Here is a 21,012-nt window from a genome sequence, read left to right on the forward strand (position 1 = left end):
CGGGCAACCTGGCTCCAGAGCCTATGCCCTGAATTACCGCACTGTGTGTGCTGCCTCCCTTGTACAAGTGAAAACTCAGACTCAGAAAAGCCAAGGGGTGTGCCCAGGTTCACACAGCTGGCTAATGGCAGAGCTGGAGCCAGAAATTAGGTCTCCAGTCCCCACTTCACTCTCTTCCCTGCATGGCTCTGTCCCTCTAGGTGCAATCGGGATGGATAACTTGTTCTACTTTACTGAGTCCTGATGGCAGAGACAGGGGTGAGTTCTCCTCAGTGTCATGACTATTTCTTTGACTGCTTAGCACTTGGATAGTCTTAGGCTGAGAGGCATGGTGGGCTCAGGCCTTCTGTGTTTGTCCAAAGCTTTCGAGAAAGATAATGGCCCAGACTAGCATGCTGGTCACCCTGGAGTCAGGAGCCTGCCTGTGTCCATCACCCTCCTGAGTCCCCGGGTCTCATGGACTCTGTCTACAGGCCTTTTGTGGGGGCACTCCCACCCCAGCCACCATGTCTCTTCCTCCCCTTGGCTCTCTCTCCTGTTAGCTGTGTGGGTTGGGGCCAGGGGGTGTCATCCCCACCCAAGGCTTTTAATGAGATGTTTTGTCATGCTCCAGGAAGCATAGATAAATAATTCAGTGAAGGAAGCTCAAGAAATATTCTTCCAGAGAAGAGTACTTTGACAGTAGGAGAGGCAGAGAAGGATAGCATCTTTTTATGGGAGGGATACGGGTGGGGTGACAGCCGTACAAGAGAGGAGGAGGAGGAGAAAGAAGGCTGTATAGGAATCACTAACAGTGCAGGCTTTCGGTAGAGTTTTAAACATAAAAGTTACTGAAGATCAGAATTGCCTTTTTAAAGAGTCCTCTGACTCCAGAGAGAGGGTGAATGTGAATGGGGGCTACAACAGAAACAGGAAGAGCATAGAGGAAGCTATTGCAATCACTCAAGTTTCCATTGTAATGAAAGGAAAAAGGTAGACTGGATAGGAAGTGTGGGTCATGAAGGCAGAGCCTAGGGTGATCCTTCGGTTCTTGAGCTCTGACCTCAGAGAAAACTCTAATTTGTTAGTTCTTCTCTTAAAATGTGTCATTTTTGGTGCTTTTGGTGCACTACAGAGTAAATTTCAACCATCAGCTACTTTCCTCACCAGCACAGGATCTAGTGATAGCCTACGTCCTGGCACATAGAGGGAAGATGGGGCAAGATTTGGGTAGCAAGACATCCTCTACCTTCCAACTATTCCTCTCCTAGGAATATCATCGTAGTGGGATTTTCTTGAGATAAAACTCCTACTAATTCAACCTAAAATTACATTATATTTCTTTGTATTTGTACCAAGCTTTCTTTCCTTTCTCCTTCCCTTCCTCCCTTCTTTTCTTTCCTTTTCCTTTGCTCTAGTAGTTACTGCCAGGCACTGGGCTAGGTGAAAGTAACTACTCATTATTAATTATACCTCCTAAATGGCTTTCTCATGTGGTACTAATCAATCTTGTACTGCTATCTTGTATTAATGCAATTCACTGGAGGAGATAGGGATCGAAGGCTATCACCATATTCAATGTATGGTACTTAACACTGTGGGAATACATTTACCCCTGCTAAATTGCATCTTGTTAGACTCAACCCATGGTCACAATTTGTTAAGATGATTTCTTTACCTAATTCAAGCAGCCACTATATATGCTGTCACTCTCAATTCTTGTCATTGACATATTTAATATGCAAGTCATTTTTTTTAACCTTAGTCATTAATCAAAATTTCGAACAGGACGTGCTGAAGGACAGAGCCTTTCAGGTTGACATAAGCCCCCACTAATTAGCACATTTATGGTACAATCACTCAACTTATTACAAACCCACCTAATTATATCATCCAATAATCAATATGTTTTCCATGTTATCTGCAGAACTATTGTGAGGAGTCCCAGTTAAATTTCTTCTTAAAGTCTGGATATATTCTTTTATTACTTTGGTATAGATGGGAGCTGAGCAACCTTCAAGAATCTATCTCACATATGCATCTAACAACAGAACCCCAAAATACATGATGCAAAAAACTGACAGAATTGAAGGAAGAAATAAGCAATTGAATGATAATCACAGGAGACTTCAATACTTGACTTTCAAAAATAGATAGAACTATTAGACAAATGATCAATAAGAAAATAGAAAACTAGAATGACACTATAGACCAAGTAGACCTAAAAAGGCATCTCTAAAGATTCAAACCAAAATGTATTCTTCTCCAGTGCACAAGGAACATTTTTCAGGATGGATCATATGTTATACAATTGTACAAGTCTCAATAAATTTAGAAGGGTTGAAATCATCTAAAGAATGTTCTCCGATCACAGCAGAATGAAATTAGAAATTAACAACAGAAGGAAATTTGAGAAATTCATAAAGATGTGGAAATTAAACACTGCTCAACTTAATAATCAATAGATAAACGGAAAAATCACAGGAAAATTAAGAAATACTTGAAGATGAGTTGAAAAATGAAAGTACAACATGCCTAAACTTGGGAATGCAATAAAAGCAGTGCTTAGAGGGAACACCTACATTAAAAGAAGAAAGGTCTCAAATCAGTAGCTTAGCTTTCAACTTAAGAAACAAGAAAGAGTAAATAAAAAACAAAACAAGGAGAAAGAAGGAAATAACCCAGACTAGAGTGCAAATAAGTTAAATTGAGAATAGAAAAAGAGCAAAATCAATGAGACAAAAAAGCTGGTTCTTTGAAAAGATTGAAAAAACTGACCAAACTTTAGATGAACTGACCAAAGGCTCAATTCATTAAAATCAAGAACAAAACATAATCTTACAGAAAATTTTTAAAAAATTATAGAGGAAATTATGAACAACTCTTGGTGAATAGCTTAGATGTGACGGACATTTCTAGAAAGGCTGCTGCTGCTGCTGCTGCTAAGTCACCTCAGTCGTGTCCGACTCTGTGTGACCCCATAGACAGCAGCCCACCAGGCTCCCCCGTCCCTGGGATTCTCCAGGCAAGAACACTGGAGTGGGTTGCCATTTCCTTCTCCTATGCATGAAAGTGAAAAGTGAAAGTAACGTTGCTCAGTCGTGTCCGACCCTCAGCGACCCCATGGACTGCAGCCTTCCAGGCTCCTCCGTCCATGGGATTTTCCAGACAAGAGTACTGGAGTGGGGTGCCATTGCCTTCTCCATCTAGAAAGGCACACAGTGCTAAATTGACTCAAGAAAAAATAGCAAATCTGAATAAATCTATAACAGGTAAAGAGATTGAATTAGTAATTTTAAAAAAGCGTTCCACAAAGAAAAGCCCAAGACCAGATGGCTGTAGTAATGAATTCCACTAAACTTTAAAAACAGATTAACACAATCATTCACAAACAATCCACAAAATAGAGGAGGAATGGGCACTTCCCAACTCATTCTATGAAGTCAGTATTATTACCTCGATACCAAAGTCAGATAAAGACATCATGAGAAAAGAAAATACAGACCATTTAACCCTTATAAATATAGAAACAAACAACTTCAACCAAATACCAGCAAACTGAATCAAGCAGCATGTAAAAACGATTATATGCCACAACCAATTGGGATTTATCTCAGAAATACCAGGCTGGTAACATACAAAAAACATTGCCATATGTTAATAGAATAAAGTAAAAACACATGATCACTTTAATAGATGACAAAATTGAGCACTCTCTTATGATAAAATACACATGGATACAACACTTAGCAAACTCAGAATATCAGGGAGCTTCCTCAACCTGATAAAAGGCATCTGTGAAATATCTACAGCTAACATCATGCCTGTAGGGGAATGACTGAATGCTTTGCCCCTGTGATCAGAAATAAGACAAAATGCCCACTCTCCACTTTTATTTTATGGTGATTGAAATTCTAACCAAGGCAATTAGGCAAGAACAAGAAAGAAAAATCTTCTACAATGGAAAAGAAGAATTAATATTATCTCTATTCACAGATGACATACTGTTACTATCTAAAATTTTAAAGAAACCCCCCAAAATTATGAGTTAATAAAGTCCAACAAAGTTGCAAGTTACAAGATCAACACACAAAAATCAGTTGTATTTCCGTATACTAGCAGTGAACAATCCAAAAAGGAAATTAAGACAATTTTATTTATAATAGTATCAAAAAATTTAAATGCTCAGAAACAAATTTGATTTTAAAAAGTCCAAGACTTGTACACTGAAAAATATATAACATCATTGGAAAAAATTAAAGACATCCTGTATTCATGAATTGGAAGACTTAATATTGCAAAGATAGCAATACTCCAAAACTGATCTACAGAATCAATACAATCCCTAGCAAAGTCCCAGCTGGGTTCTTTGCAAAAATTGTCAAGTTGATGCTGCAGTTGATATGGAAGCACACAGGATGCAGAACAACTAAAACAGTCTTGGAAAAGGAGAACAAATTTTGATGACTCACACTTCCAAAATCCAAAATTTATTACAAAGCTATAGTAATCAGGACAGTGTGATAATGACATAACAATAGATATATAGATCAATGCCATAGAATTAAAAGCCCAGAAATAAATCCTTACATTTTCAGTCAATTGGCTTTCAGCAGAGGTGTGGGATAATTCAAGGGGGGAAGAATGGTCTTTCCAACAAATAGTGCTGTGACAACTGGATCAATTCAATTCAGTCGCTCAGTCATGTCTAACTCTTTGGGACCCAATAACCGCTGAACGCCAGGCCTCCCTGTCCATCACAAACTCCTGGAGTCCACCCAAACCCATGTCCATTGAGTCAGTGATACCATCCAACCATCTCATCCTCTGTCGTCCCCTTCTCCTCCTGCCCTCAATCTTTCCCAGCATCAGGATCTTTTCAAATGAGTCAGCTCTTCACATCAGGTGGCCAAAGTACTGGAGTTTCAGCTTCAACATCAGTCCTACCAATGAACACCCAGGACTGATCTCCTTTAGGATGGACTGGTTGGATCTCCTTGCAGTCCAAGGGACTCTCAAGAGTCTTCTCTAACACCACAGTTCAAAAGCATCAATTCTTCGGTGCTCAGCTTTCTTTATAGTCCAACTCTCACATCCATACATGACCACTGGAAAAAACATAGCCTTGAATGGACGGACCTTTGTTGACAGAGTAATGTCTCTGCTTTTTAATATGCTATCCCCCATGAAAAGTATGAAAAGGCAAAAAGATAGGACACTGAAAGATGAACTCCCCAGGTCAGCAGATGCCCATATGCTACTGGAGATCAGTGGAGAAATAACTCCAGAAAAAATGAAGGGATGGAGCCAAAGCAAAAACAATACGCAGTTGTGGATGTGACTGGTGATAGAAGCAAGGTTTGATGCTGTAAAGAGCAATATTGCATAGGAACCTGGAACGTTAGGTCCATGAATCAAGGCAAATTAGAAGTGGTCAAACAGGAGATGATAAGAGTGAACATCAACATTCCAGAAATCAGCAAACTAAGATGGAATGGAATGGGTGAATATAACTCATATGACCATTATATCTACTACTATGGGCAGGAATCCCTTAGAAGAAATGGAGTAGCCCTCATAGTCAACAAAAGACAACTGGATATCCACATAGAAAAGAATGGAGTTGCGCCTCACACAATATGCAGAAATTACAATAAGTCCCATACATATGAATGAGTTCCATTCCAACAGCACATTCAAAAGTACAATTTGTTCATTAAGTCCAACAGTGTTAGCCTGGGTACTCAACTAACATAATCGGCTATATGGTACTGTACTGTAATAGGTTTACCATGTTGTTCAGTTGCTCAGTTGTGTCCGACTCTTTGTGACCCTATGGACTGCAGCACTCCAGGCTTCCCTGTCCTTCACTATTCCTGGGAGTTTGCTCAAACTCATGTTCATTGAGTCGATGATGCTACCCAACCATTTTATCCTCTGTCACCCACTTCTTCTCTTGCCCTCGATATTTCCCAGCATCAGGGTCTTTTCCAATGAGTTAGCTCTTCACATCAGGTGGCCAAAGTATTTGAGCTTCAGCATCAGTCCTTCCAATGAATATTCAGGGTTAATTTCCTTTAGGATTGACTGGCTTGATCTCCTTGTAGCCCAAGGGACTCTCAAGAGTCTCCTCCAGCACCACATTTTGATAAGTTTGCAATACTTTCACACAAATAATGCATATAAACAAACAAACACAAAAAAATAAAGAAAATCTTTTAATCTTACAGTACAGTTCCTTGCAAGTATGGTGGTACAGTACAGCAGCTGGCATACAGGGGCTGGCTTGCATCAAGTGAACAGGCAGAAAAAGTTACTGACTAGAGCAGGGAGAAGGGGGTGGGAGGTGGAAGAGGTGGAGGATCCTCAAGAGGAGACGGAGGGCCAGCTGCAATTTTACTCACACCTGATGGTGATGGAATGCATGTTCACATCTTTGAAAGTCTGCAACTTGAAGGTTCGTATGTAGGGGACTTAATGTAATTCAATATGTTTCATAGACCTAAACATAAGAGTTAAAACAACACTGACATAGAGAATGCACGGATGGATACTGAAGGGGGGGAGGGGTGATGAACTGGTAGATTGGGATTGACATATATACACTATTATATGTAAAATAGATAACTAATAAGAACCTACTTTATAGTACAGGGAACTCTACTCAATGCTCTGTGGTGACCTAAATGGGAAGGAAATCCAAAAAAGAGAGGAGATATAGATATATAGCTATGTAGAGCTGATTCATTTTGCTTTACAACACACACTAACAACATTGTGAAGCCAATATCTCCCAATAAAAATTAATTTTAAAAGAGATAAAATTCTTAGGAAGAAACATAGGTGAAAATCTGTGACCTCGGATTATGCAAGGATTTCTTAGATAATAATAACAAAATCAAGTTCCTCAAAGAAAAAATAAATCAGACTCTTCAAAATTAAAGAATTTTTCCTTCAAATCTACCATCAAGAAAGTTAAAACACAACACAGGATGGAAGAAAATATTTGAAAATCATATATGTGATAAAGGATTTGTAGTTCCTACACTTTATATAATACTCTTAAAAATCCATAATAAAAAGACAACTCTCCAATTTTAAAAAGGGCAAAGGATTGAATAGCTATTTCTCCAAGATGTGAAAATGGCCGATAGATATACAATAAGCATATTAAAAATGCTCATCATTAGTCATCAGGGAAATGCAAATCAAACCATAATGAGATTCCACTTCATACCCACTAAGATAGCTATAATCAACAAATCAAATAATAACATGTTGTGGCAAAGATGTGGAGATTTTAGAACTTTGATACCTTGCTGTTGGGAATATAGAATATTCCAGGCACTGCAGAAAACAATCTGGCAGTCTTTCAAAAAGTTAAACATAGAATTAGCACATGATTCAGCAATTCTACTTGTAGGTATATAGTCCTAAGAATTGAAAACATATTTTCTCACAAAAACTTATAAAGTAATGTTTATTGCAGCATTACACATACTTACCCAAAAGTGGAAATAAACCCAAATATCCATTAACTGAAGAATAGAGAAAACGTGGTATATCCATACAATGTAATATATATTATTTGGTAATTAGATATATTACTCAGCAATTGGAAGATATGTTATTGGCCAAAAAAGAACAAAGTACTAATATATGCTATAACACGGATGAACCTCAAAAATATTGTGCTAAGGGAAAGAAATCAATCATGAAAGATCACATATTGTAGGTTACTATTTATGTGAACTATCCAGAATAGACAAATTCTTAGAGACAGAAAGTAGATTAGTGGTTGCCTGGGGCTGGAAGGGTGAAGATGAGAGAATAGAAAGTGACTGCTAATGGATATCAGGTTTCTTTTGGGAGTGATGCAAATGTTCTAAAATTATGGTGATGATTGCACAACCCTGCGAACACACTAATCACTAATTGAATTGTGCACTTTAAATGGGTCAGTTGCTTGTGAATTACATCTCCATAAATTGTTGAAGAGTAACCTCTCTCACAGGAGAAGGCAATGGCAAGCCACTCCAGTACTCTTGCCTAGAAAATCCCATGGATGGAGGAGCCTGGTGGGCTGCAGTCCATGGGGTCGCTAAGGGTCGGACACGACTGAGCGACTTCACTTTCACTTTTCACTTTCACACATTGGAGAAGGAAATGGCAACCCACTCCAGTGTTCTTGCCTGGAGAATCCCAGGGACGGGGGAGCCTGGTGGGCTTCCGTCTGTGGGGTCACACAGAGTCGGACACGACTGAAGTGACTTAGCAGCAGCAGCAGCAGCAGCAACCTCTCTCACACTGACAGCCTGGGGTATGAGTTTATTTTCAAGTCAAACTGCAAAGAAAAGAAGAAACAAAGAAGAGCCTAGTAATTTCCCAGTAAAGCAAAGGCTACACTAAGGTTCATTCCTACACAGTCACCTGCTAGATTCTACTTACCCTTGACATGTATCAGACACTCTATATAGACAACCAGAAAAATGATAAGCATCTTCAAAAGTAAAGGATTCTATTGCAGGGCAACTATTTATTTGTTTAATTGGACCTCAGGTGGCTGAGAATTGAATTAATCATAGTCCTCAGTTCTTAGTAAATTTTTGTCATCATTACAGGCAAGGCCTCTCTCTCTCTCTCTCCCTTTCTTTTTTTTTTCCTTCTTCCATGATTCCTACTCCCAGATCCCCCTCCCACCCCAAGCATCCACCTTAATGTATTTAATAGTCTTTAAACATGGTGATGGACAGGTAGGCCTGGCGTGCTGCGATTCATGGGGTCGCGGAGAGTCGGACACGACTGAGCAACTGAACTGAACTGAACTGAAACATATTAGTATCCCCTTAAATCATGTGCTAGTGTTTTACATAGTACATATTTTTTAGCTGTTTATTTTTTGATAAAACTTGTTCTGCACTTAGTGGCTACATAACTTGCACAGTGGCATGTATGCCTTGAGGTTCTTCCTCATAGTGAGAACTGGGTGTTCCAAGTTCTGATTAGCCTTTTCGGACCCTCACATCCTGTTCTCACTAATCTCACTTTGTCCTCAACATACCCCTTTCCCAGGACAAACAGGACAATTTTGTTATATAAAATGTTTTTTAATATACCTATGGAGAAGGGGACGACAGAGGATGAGATGGCTGGATGGCATCACCGACTCCATGCACATGAGTTTGAGTGAACTCCGGGAGTTGGTGATGGACAGGGAGGCCTGGCGTGCTGTGATTCATGGGGTCGCAAAGAGTCAGATACGACTGAGCGACTAAACTGAACTGATCCATTTATTTATTTTAAATTAATTTTTATTGGAGTATAGTTGCTTTACAACCTTGTATTTCTTGCTGTACAGAAAAGTGAATCAGCTATATATATGCCCATATCCCCTCTTTTTTTTAGATTTCTTTCCCCTTTAGGTCACCACAGAACACTGAGTAGAGTTCCCTGTGGTATATAGTATGTTGTCATTGGTTACTTATTTTACACATAGTATCAATAGTGTATATATATATCCATCCCAAAATTCATCCCACACCCCTCCCTTAGTATCCTTATATTTGTTCTCTATGTCTGTGTCTCTATTTTTGCTTTGCAAATAAGATCACCTACAACATTTTTCTTCCCAGGTGGCTCAGTGGGTAAAGAATCCACCTGCAATGCAGGAGACACAGGAGACTTGGTTTTGATCCCTGAGTCAGGAAGATCCCCGGGAGAACGGCATGGCAACCCACTCCAGTATTCTTGCCTGGAGAATCCCACGGACCGAGGAGCCATGGCTGCAGTCCATATAGTCACAAAGAGTCAGACATGAGTGAAGTCACTGAGCACACATTCACACACATGACATTTCTCTAGATTCCACATATATGTGTGTGTGTGTGTATATATATATATATATATATATATATATATATATATATATATATAATATTGTTCTTAATTTCAAAGCCCTGATCCCCTATGATAGGATATGTCCCTGTGCTGGGAGAGCCACAGAGCAGTGGTTAAGTACAAAGAGTCTGGAATCTGACTGCCTAGGTTTAAGTCTTGCCAGGGGCTGGGGATGGGGAAGAGAAATGGGGAGGCGTTTGTCAAGGCTTCAGAGTTTCAGTTCAGTTCAATCACTCAGTCGTGTCTAACTCTTTGTGACCCTATGGACTGCAGCACGCCAGGCTTCCCTGTCCATCACCAACTCCTGGAGCCTGCTCAAACTCATGTCCATTGAGTCAGTGATGCTATCCAACCATCTCATCCTCTGTCATCCCCTTCTCCTCCCTCTTTCAATCTTTTCCAGCATCAGGGTCTTTTCCAATGAGCCAGTTCTTTGTATCAGGTGGCCAAATTATTGGAGCTTCAGTTTTAGCATCAGTCCTTCCAATGAATATTCAGGACTGATTTCCTTGAGAATTGACTGGTTTGATCTCTTTGCAGTCCAAGGGATTCTCAAGAGTCTTTTCCAACACCACAGTTCATAAGTGGCAATTCTTTGGCTCTTGGCATTTTTTATAGTCCAATTCTCACATCCATACATGACTACTGAAAACACCATAGCTTTGACTATACAGACCTTTGTCAGCAAAGTAATATCTCTGCTTTTTAATATGCTGTCTAGGTTGGTCACATCTTTTCTTCCAAGGAGCAAGCGTCTTTTAATTTCATGGCTGCAGTCCCCATCTGCAGTGATTTTGGAGCCCCCCAAAATAAAGTCTATCACTGTTTCAGTTATGCAAAATAAATAGATTCTGGAGATCTGCTTTCAACACAAGGTCTGGGATTAACAGGCCCTTTTAACTGGATTGTGTAGCTAAAATCTTCCTAAGTTCTATCTTATGTTGTGTTCTTATGGCAAAGCTTCTCTGGTGGTTCAGCTGGTAGAGAATATGCCTGCAGTGCAGGAGACCTGGGTTCGATCCCTGGTTTGGGAAGATCCCCTGGAGAAGAGAATGGCTAACTACTCCAGTATTCTGGCTTGGAGAATTCCATGGACTGTATAGAGTCAGATACAACTGAGCAACTTTCACTTTCACTTATGGCAAAAAGAAAAACAAAGCAAAACAAAGTGAGCAGAGGAAACTTTTGGATGTGATGGCTAAGTTTATGCTTTGAGAGTGGTTTCACAAGGTATACTTATTTCCAAACACATTAAGTTGTAATATATTAAATATCTACTGCTTTTTGTATCTCAATCATCCCTCAATAAAGTGGTTCAAAAAGTTTTAGTTCCACCATTTATCAGCTTATAACTTTGGGCAATGTACTTAACCTGTACCGTGCTTCAGTTTCTTCCTCTTTATCATTTATATTAATAGTACTGACTTTTGGGCTGTTATGAAGCTTGCATGAGTTCATATCTGCAGAGCACTAAGAATAATGCTGACCCACAGCAGAAATTCTATGTGCTTGCTGTTACTTTATTTCCAGATTGTTATTCATGTTACCAGATTGTCTGGTGGAGCAGGGAATTTCTTTGTAAGCCAGTAGGGAATCCCAGGGGACAGGGGAGCCTGGTGGGCTGCTGTCTTTGGGGTCGCACAGAGTCGGACACGACTAAAGTGACTTTGCAGCAGCAGCAGCAGGGTGAACCTAGTGCAGAAATAGAATCTAGAGAGGTTCAGGCAGATTTGCCAGTGGCTATTAGAAGGCCTGTCACCATTGAACAGAAATTGTGGACCAACTGGTAATGGCAATTCTGAGCCACACTCCTAGGAGGGAACCAGAGTTATAAGTTACTGTTGTAGTGATCCAAAATTGGGACAGTCCTATTATATCTGAGGTACAAGGTGAATACTCAGGCTGTGAGAATGGGGTGCAGAAACACTATGCAGGAGGGGCCATGACTGTCAACATAAGGAGTCAGAGCAAAACCTATTCCTGGGGACATTAGTGTACCCACCCATAAGCCAAGGAAGGCAGAAGTGGAGGAAATGAGGGAGAATCCACTCCTTTGGTAACTGTTTAAAGCAGTAATTTCCAGATATTTTAAAACTGAAAATTATTGCTTCTTTTATTTTAGTTTATCTCATTTTTTCCTTAAAATGTTTGGCATATGCCTTTAAAATTTTAATTGCATTAAAATCTTTTTAATATTTTTTATACTCCTTGAAACAATTGCAGAACTCCAGAATGTGGAGAACAGCCCTGCGAATTAGCTCTGCTCGGCTCTAATTATGGGAAAAAGAGTAATGAACAATGTAAAAGCTTTCCCAAACTGTGAAAATAAAAACTCTGGGCATGGAGCCACTTTAATGCAAATTTATATCTATTTCTTGAAGTGTTTTCCAGATAAGGTATCTTTAAGGATGATATATTAAAAACGGCAAAAAAAAAAACCTGGAGTTCATCTCAGGGTTGGAATATCAAATCTGCCAAGGTCTGGTTGAGAGATGTTAATTCACCATACTTAGATCCATGTATTAACTCACTCCAAAACCACATCTGAGCCCAGTCTTTTATTTCTGTATTCTGGAGTTTGAAGTTGAGGCTGGAGGAAAAAATAAAAAAACAGACCTAGAGCTGTTTTTTTTCTTCATCTTTCAATCCCGACCACCCTGTGCAGCCCCAGAGGGGAAAGAGAGAAAGAAAGAGAACCCAACGAAGCAAGAGGTTGTTTTGGAATAGTTTCAAGAACTCAAAAATGGATTAAATTACTAAAGTGCTTGAATGTGCTCCAAAAAAAAGTATCCAAAACACGGCAACATCAGTAATCATAATGAATTTGCATTACCACACCATTCAAATAAGGCACAGATATTTTTGATTCAGAGATTGCAAAACGTCTCCACTATTGCTTTCTAGGTAAATATAGTATAGTATAGTGAATGACACCCACAAAAAAATACCCATAGTAAACATAGTCATTGTTGCATAGGACTGTTTTTTAGAAACACTCCTTAGGATAGGTCCCTAATATCACAAAGTAGAGCAGTTTACTAAAAGTGATTCTGTGGGGGCCAATATGAAATGATTCAAGTATATTTTCACCTCCTGGCCTAGTTTAAATCACAAAGATTTTAGACTCTAGAGTAAAACAGTTCTCAAAGCTTTGTTTGTCTGTCCACATGCATGTGGGGTAGAAAAGGGCAGCATTTCTGCAAGGAGTCACCACATCAAGCTGAACACCAAGGATTGCCACTATAATAAATCAATGAATATCTTCACATATGTGGACAGCTATAAAATAGAAACTTGCTTTAAAGTGCTATCGTATGTTGATTCTTGAAGTTGAGGAAACAGTACATGAAATTGATTCTCTACTTTTGTGTATATTGGAAATTTCCTATAAGAAAATGTTTTAAAAGAGTGTTATTCAATATGGAGTTTCCTTAAAAAACCATATGATTCAGCCATCCCACTCTGAACATATATCCAGAAAAGACAAAAACTGTAATTCAAAAAGATATATGCACTCCAATGTCCGTAGCAGCACTATTTACTATAGCCAAGAAATGTTCAAGGTCCATCAACGGGTGACTGGATAAAGAAGATATGGTGTGTACACACACACACACACACACACACACACACACACACACAGAGGAATATTACTCAACCAGGAAAAAGAATGAAATAGATATTTGCAGCAATATGGATGGACCTAGAGATTGTCAGACTGAGTGAAATAAGTCAGACAGAGAAAGAGAAACATCAAATGATATAGCTTATAAGTGAAATCTAGAAAGAAATGATACAAGTGAACTTACAAAACAGAAACAGACTCACAAACAGAAAACAAACTTATGGTTACCAAAGGGGAAGGAAAGATAAATCAGGAGTTGGGATTAACAAGTACACATTACTATATGTAAAGTAGGTAAATAACAAGGGCCTACTGTATAGCTATATTCAATATCTTTTGATAACCCATAATGGAAAGAAATCTGAAAAAAATGTAGATATATGTGCATATGTGTGGAGAAGGCAATGGCAAGCCACTCCAGTACTCTTGCCTAGAAAATCCCATGGATGGAGGAGCCTGGTAGGCTGCAGTCCGTGGGGTCGCTGGGGGTCGGACACGACTGAGTGACTTCACTTTCACTTTTCACTTTCACACATTGGAGAAGGAAATGGCAGCCCGCTCCGGTGTTCTTGCCTGGAGAATCCCAGGGATGGGGGAGCCTGGTGGGCTTCCGTCTATGTGGTCACACAGAGTCGGACACGACTGAAGTGACTTAGCAGCAGCAGCAGCAGCGCATATGTGTAACTGAATCACTTTGCTGTGCACCTGAAACTAACACAATATTCTTAATCAACTATACTTAAATTTTAAAAAGAAGAAAAAAAAGAGAAACTCTTTACATTTAAAAAAAAGAGTATTACCAAATTAACTGGAAATTTTAAATATTTTTTCAACCAATTAATGGTAAAATATGACCACTATCATGGTGACACCTGAGAAAAGTTTTCACCATAAAGCAAGAGATTTTTATACTCAAAATTATTTGGAAAAACTGTACACAGTATGGTCTCTAAAGCGGGATGTGTATACTCTATGAGACTGAAATATGATTCATCAGAACTAGTATTTATATTAATTTTTAATCTTAAAAAAGGAAGAAGCTGTCTCATCAATATCTAATAAAAAGATTGACTGATGTCATCACTCAGTCTGTCTGTCAAGGAAAGATGCCTTTTTAACAATAAGTGAGAAAGGAAATGTCTTTCAAAGGCATAGGTCACAGAGAGTGTTTTTTGTTATCCTCTTGTAATTTTGTTGCTGAGAATTGTGTGTCACTATTTGCCCAGTTGTAAGAAAAAAATGTAACAAGATGTTATAAACTTGCCTAAAACAGCCTGCAATAGCGTGAACTGGTTTGTAAAAATATTTTACTTTGCAAGAGCCACTGATTGATGCTAGGGAGAATAGAAATTTAATACCCAAATTTTAATAAAAACCTTTGCATAAATGAAAAGTTAGTAACATGATTTACTGAGCACAGGTAATGTCATACCACAGCCACTTAGATCTATGAATCTTAGTTTGACATTGTTTCAAACTGCTATATTCCAAAATGTTCAACCATCATTACAAAATTAATGAGACATATTCAATCACATTCAGTTCAGTTCAGCACAGTCACTCAGTCATGTCTGACTCTTTGCGACCCCATGAATCACAGCATGCCAGGCCTCCCTGTCCATCACCAATTCCCGGAGTTCACTCAAACTCATGTCCATCGAGTCGGTGATGCCATCCAGCCATCTCATTCTCTGTCGTCCCCGTCTCCTCCCACCCCCAATCCTTCCTAGCATCAGACTCTTTTCCAGTGAGTCAACTCGTCTCATGAGGTGGCCAAAGTATTGGAGTTTCAGCTTTAGCATTGTTCTCACTGAAATATTTATACGAATGTTTCAAATAAGAGATAAATTTACATATGTGATCAAATGAAAGAAATTTTATTTCAAAATATTTCATATTCATATTTTAAATGTTCTGTTTTGCATGCTTTATAATGCATATATTAGTAAGGCAGTACATAAATGTCACATTAATTTTTTAAGATAAGTATATTTACATTTTAATGCATTTTTACATACTTACATACAGAAAAATGTTCTCCAAGATCTTGTTAAATTGTGGCATCTGATTCAGTAATTCTAGGGCAGGGCCTGAGAGTCTGCATTTCTAACTAGCTCCCAGGATCTGCCTGCAATTCAGGAGACTCAAGTTCGATTCCTGAGTCAGGAAGATCCGCTGGAGGAGGAAATAGCAACCCACTCCAGTATTCTTGCCTGGGAAATCCCATGGACAGAGGAGCCTGATGGGCTACAGTCCATGGGGTCGCAAAGAGTCTGATACTACTGAGTGAATAAGCACACACATAGGAGAATGCTTATGTTTCTGTTAGCATTTTTTTGTTACTGTGAGCTGATTTCACATTTTAAATCAAATAAGATTTCAACAAATTCATAACCAGCACATCTAAAGGCATGAAAGAGAGTTTTGACTGCCAGAGCCACATTTTTCTTCTCTTTTAAGTTGCTCTAGATGTAAGCTCAAATCATCAAATAAAATGAGAGCTACCTAGAAAGGATGTGGAACAAAGAGAACCTTCTTACACTGTTGGTGGGAATGTAAATTGGTGCAGCCATGGTGGAAAATAGTATGGAAGTTTGGCAAAAACCTAAAAACAGAGCTACCATATGACCCAGAAATTCCACTCCTGGGTATATACCTGTAAAAAAAGAAAAACACTAACTTGAAAAGATACATGTACCAAAATGTTCTTAGCAGCATTGTTTACAATTAACAAGATATAGAAACAACCTAAGTATCCATCAATGGATAAATGGCTAAAGAAGATGTGGAGTGGAATACTACTTAGTCATAAAAACAAAATTTTGTCATTTGCAGCAACATGGATGGACTTTGAGGGCATTATGATAAGTGAAATGAGTCAGAAATAAAAATACTGTATGATATCACTGATATGTGGGATCTAAAAAATACAAGAAACTGGTGAATATAACAAAAAAGAAGTAGACTCACAGATACAGGGAACAAACTAATGGTTTCAAGTGGGAGAGAGAAAGGGGAGAGGCAGTATAGGGGTAGGGAATTAAGTGGTACAAATTATTCTGTACAAAATAATCTACAAGGATATATTGTACACCACAAGGAAATAGCCAATATTTTATAATAACTATAAATGGACTATTACCTTTAAAATTGTGAATAATTATATTGTACACCTGTAACTTTCACAATTGTTGTTTTAGTCACTAAGTGGTGTCGAACTCTTTGTGACCCCAAGGACTGTAGCCTGCCAGGTTCCTCTGTCCATGGGATTTCCCAGGCAAGAATACTGGGGCAGGTTACCATTTCCTGCTCCAGGGTATCATCCTGACCTAAAGATTGAAACTTCATCCTCAGCTTGACAGGCTGATTCTTTACCACTGAGTCACCTGAGTTTCAAATAGGCAGAGGAACCAGAGATCAAATGGATAACATTCATTGGATCACACAGAAAGCAAAAGAGTTCCAGAAAAACATCTACTTCTGCTTCATTGACTATGCTAAAGAATTTGACTGTGTGAATCACAACAAACTGTGGAAGATTCTTATAAGAGATGGGAGTACCAGACCACCTTACCTGGCTCTGGACAAACCTGTATATGGGTCAAGAAGCAATAGGTATAACCACATATGGAACAACTGACTGGTTCAAAGTTAGGAAAGGAGTATGACAAGGCTGTATATTGTCACCCTGCTTATTTAACTTACATGCAGAGTACATCATGTGAAAGGCTGGGCTGGGTGAATCAAAAGCTGGAATCAGGATTGCCAGGAGAAATATCAACAACCTCAGGTATGCAGATGATACCACTCTAATGGCAGAAAGTGAAGAACTAAAATGTCTCTTGATGAAGGTGAAAGAGGAAAGTGAAAAAGCTGGCTTGAAGCTCAATATCAGAAAAAACTAAGATCATGGCATCTGGTCCCATTACTTCATGGCAAATAGAAGGGGGTAAAGTGAAGGCAGAGAAAGATTTTATTTTCTTGGGCCCCAAAAATCACTGTGGACAGTAAGTACAGCTATGAAATTAAGAGATGCTTGCTCCTTGGAAGAAAAGCTATGACAAACCTAGACAGCGTATTAAAATGCAGAGACATCACCTTGAGAACAAAGGTCTGTATAGTCAAAGCTATGGTTTTTCCAGTGGTCGTGTATGGATGTGAGAGTTGGACCATAAAGAAAGCTGAGTGCCGAAGAATTGATGCTTTCAAACTGTGGTGCTGGAGAAGACTCTTGAGAGTCCTTTGGGCTGCAAGGAGATCAAACCAGTCAATCCTAAAGGAAATCAACCCTGAATATTTATTGGAAGGACTCTTGCTAAAGCTGAAACTCCAATACTTTGGCCACCTGATGCAAGGAACAGACTCAATGGAAAAGACCCTGATACTGGGGAAAATTGAGGGCAGAAGGAGAAGGGAATGACAGAGAATGAGATGGTTGGATGGCATCACTGACTCAATGGACATGAGTTTGAGCAAACTCCTGGTGATAGTGAAGGACAAGGAAGCCTGGTGTGCTGCAGTCCATGGGGTCGCAGAGTGAGACACGACTTAGCAAGTGAACAACTTATATAAAATATCACTGTACTTCAACTATACTTTAAAAATTGTTTTAAAGAACTTAATCAGAAAAAAATATTTTTAAAAATCTGAGCTACCTGTAAATTTTCAAGTATCAACTCTCTTATAGCCATCAGAACCCAGCTTTGTTGTTTTTCCCTTTTCATGTTTGAAAGTTAGACGTTCACATAATAGATTGGAGTATCAATTAATATAGTTCCTTCAGAGCCCAGAGCTGGAGGCTTACTGTTTATGTTGATGGACAATGCATTAGAAATACATTAACATTTTTCGACCCTAATACCATAGTATGTCAGGCCTCTTTCTCTAGACACAGACTTGTATGCCTCCGTCTTCATTTACTTGACTCCGTTTCTCAAGGGAATGTACAAGTTTCTCTTTTTCCCCACCTTTTCTGTCTCAGAATGTTACTCTCATTCTTTACCACATTTCTTGTCTCCCTCCTTAACTTATTTTTCCTTTAGTTGAGCTCTCTGAGGGCAGAAACTGTGTCTGTTTTATTCACAGCTTTATTACCAGCAACTGGCATGACACTTGACACAGAGAATTCATTGAACAAGTATTTGTCGAAGGTTTGAACCTTGGTAAGGTTGGATTTCCTTTGGTTATTTCTTTATGTGGAAAATGCTCATTACTTTATCTTAATTTTCTTTCCTTTGGAATAAAGTTGATCAAGGAGTTCCAGAGCTGGAACACATAGGCACCAACTTTCCAGGACAACAAAAATTGGGGAAAGTAAGATTGCTTGTTTCAAATTGGACAAGGAAAATCTTTCCAGTTTATAGATATTGACTTGAATTCCTTACCTGTTTATTTATGTAGGAAAAGGCCAAGTATTGATTTTTTTAATGTAAGAATGGCTATTTATTCCCTCTGTTATTAATATTCAAGCTAGACATGAATGTCAAAATAGACACACTGTGCTCTCAATATGAAAAATCAAAGAGAAAAGTATCTTGTGTCTCATATTACCCATGCATGGCTTCTCAGATTTAGCCTGGAAGGAAAAAAAAGTCAGGCAGAATAGCCTGTGTTTACATAAATTCTGATCTGTGTGCCCTCTGACTCCCCAGATGACTGAGTGGGTGGAAGCACACACACTCATTGTGACAGTGTGTACATAAATACTGTCACATGTAAGGCCAGGAGCAGGGTGACACAGAGAGCAAGTCACAAGTTGTCAGGACTCTAAATTGAAGTTTTGTTTTTATCAGGGCCCTAGAAAACCAGAGCCATGTGAAGTCATGGCCCTTAACCACGACCTCTCCCACATACTGAGGGGAGAATTCAGATGCCCACTGCAATCAGCCAGTCAGACTGCTTCTTGCATGCTCCCTGCCCCCACTCTGCTCCACCCTGGGAGATTTCTCCACTATAATTGAGGCTAAGTGAGATCTTTGAGATCTTATCTTTATCCCCTTTCTACTCACATCACCCCCAAACCTGAAATTCCTAGGATTTAGCACAAAGCTTATAAGGGCCCAATTAATATTTGTAGGCTGAATTAGTGAATGAATGAATGTTGCTCTGGGCCAAACCCACAGCTTCCACACCCTGCATAACTGCACTCAGTACTGACCCTGGAGATGCGAAAAGCAATACAATTGACACTGTAAGAAAATGTTTCTTATTTATACTGCTGCATCTTGATCTTTGGCTGATCTAGGCACAAAGAGAACTCTTTCAGTTGAGAGAAAGGAGGTTTATGGTGTGTGGGAGAGCTAAGAACAATGCACTCAGTTGATAGACTGGATGTGCTCTCAGCTTCTGAGAGCCTGAAAACTGGATCTATAGATGGGTCCCAGAGGGCAGAGCCAAATAAGGGCAGATGGAGAACACAGCTTTCTTGGGAACTGGCTTTCCACTGTTCTGAGGCAAAAATACATTCATTCTATAGCACCCTGAATCAGTTTTCCAAAATATGGTGCTCTGTCCTTGTTTGCCAGTGTCTAAAAATAAGTCCTTGTCATATTTTTATTCTTTTTGTCTTAAAGTCATCCAACCAGCCTGGCTTGCAGAATATTAATTGCAGTGAAGCAGAAACCAGGAGATTACATTGAAACCACTTTTGTACAGAGCTCCTTAACTGATGAATATCTTGTTGCCCCCAAGCTAGACTCTCTTTTCTCTCTGATGATGCTCCTTGCCATCTCTTTAGGCTGGTCTTTAGAGTGCCAAATTCTAGCCCAGGGTTGTGACAGGGATTGAATGCTGTGTCCTGAGTGGGCTAGTGGGTGGGTCATTGGGATAGCATGTGCTACTAATTAATTTAATACTGCCCTGCCACAGATTGTTTAAATTCACATTGCCTTTACTATATCTGTTCTGCCCATATATTAAACCTTTCATTCAGTATTTCTCATATAAAACTAAGCATTATTCATGCATGAAGCACTAAGCGTTCATTATTGGAAAGTACAAACAATTCAAAGAAAAGTTAACAATAACTGAATCCTATACACACCAGGACTGGGGCACTATTGTCATATAAAAGTGAAAGTCACTCAGTCATGTCCGACTCTTTGCGACACCATGGACTGTACAGTTCCATGGAATTCTCCAGGCCAGAATACTGGAGTGGGTAGCCTTTCCCTTCTACAGGGGATCTTCCCAACCCAGGGATCGAACCCAGGTCTCGCACATTGCACGTGGATTCTTTACCACCTGAGCCACAAGGGAAGCCCATTGTCATATAAAAGAAGTAACCATATTTGACTCTGAATTTGTAGAACACTCTGAAACCCAATTTCTAGGTGAAAAGAAACCCTAAAATGCAATGAATTAGTGTCAAAACCTGAGTTGAGTTCTAGTCCAAGCCCAGATATATACTGGTGATTTGTGGTAATTTACCTTGCCTCTATTTCTTAGTGTCTCCAACTATAAAAAACAGAAGTGATTTATTTACTCTTTATTTCAGAAAATTGTTGTGAGAA

Source organism: Moschus berezovskii, chromosome X (assembly GCF_049115385.1).
Source record: "Moschus berezovskii isolate FMDL1 chromosome X, NW_MosBer_1.0, whole genome shotgun sequence".
In the NCBI taxonomy this organism is placed as follows: Eukaryota; Metazoa; Chordata; class Mammalia; order Artiodactyla; family Moschidae; genus Moschus; species Moschus berezovskii.